Raw genomic sequence first — 793 nt, 5'->3', positions numbered from 1 at the left:
GGGGGGGGGGGGGGGGGGGGGGGGGGGGGGGGGGGGGCAGCGGACTTTTATCGGCGGGTGAACCGTGGCCTGGGCGGCGCGTATGCTGCCGTATATTTGTTTATTTTGTGTGTTTGTTTTTCTCTGCCCAAGTCCCCTCCCTGTTCTCTTGCAGGTTTTGTTGTTTTCTGCAATTGGGGTTTCCTTCTGCTGTTTCCTGTTGTCCCCACCCCCTATCCCCGTTCTCTTGCAGGTGTTGCCCTCTCTCTGTGCTGTCTGTTTATGTGGTGTTTCTATTCCCCATCCCCATGTCTGTCCCCTGCCTGGCCTGGTGACAAATAAATTGGAATAAATAACAATACAGACAAAGGATTATATTAATACTCTCTTGTTAAAGTAAAATCTGTCTGGCACAATATGGTATCCAGCTCCTCATACTCAGGACAGGACAGGTAAAAAACCAAAAGTGAGAAAACCAATCCAACAAGTCAGGCAGGGGTAGAAGACACGAGGAAACACATAATGTTTGGGACACTTGACCAGTGATGAAGAAGAAGACAACAAACGAGAGGAAAACACTGATTTATATAGAAAGAAGTGATTAATTAAAGCTGCAAGCAGCTTCACACACTTATAGCACGTCGGGGTGTGAGGCGGCCGCGTTGCAGTTTCTGGAGTTCTGCCGGTGCTGCAGTGAATTTGTTGGACGCTGCATGAAGCTGTTATACGTCACTACCTGTGTCTCCTTTGTGGCGCTACATAGCACTTGCCGCTATGACTATAAATGAATATTGGCATGTAGATGTGTTCGGGG

Source organism: Micropterus dolomieu, linkage group LG02 (assembly GCF_021292245.1).
Source record: "Micropterus dolomieu isolate WLL.071019.BEF.003 ecotype Adirondacks linkage group LG02, ASM2129224v1, whole genome shotgun sequence".
Lineage (NCBI taxonomy): Eukaryota > Metazoa > Chordata > Actinopteri > Centrarchiformes > Centrarchidae > Micropterus > Micropterus dolomieu.
The sequence above is the reverse complement of the archived record's forward strand: the minus strand, read 5'-3'. Positions refer to the sequence as shown.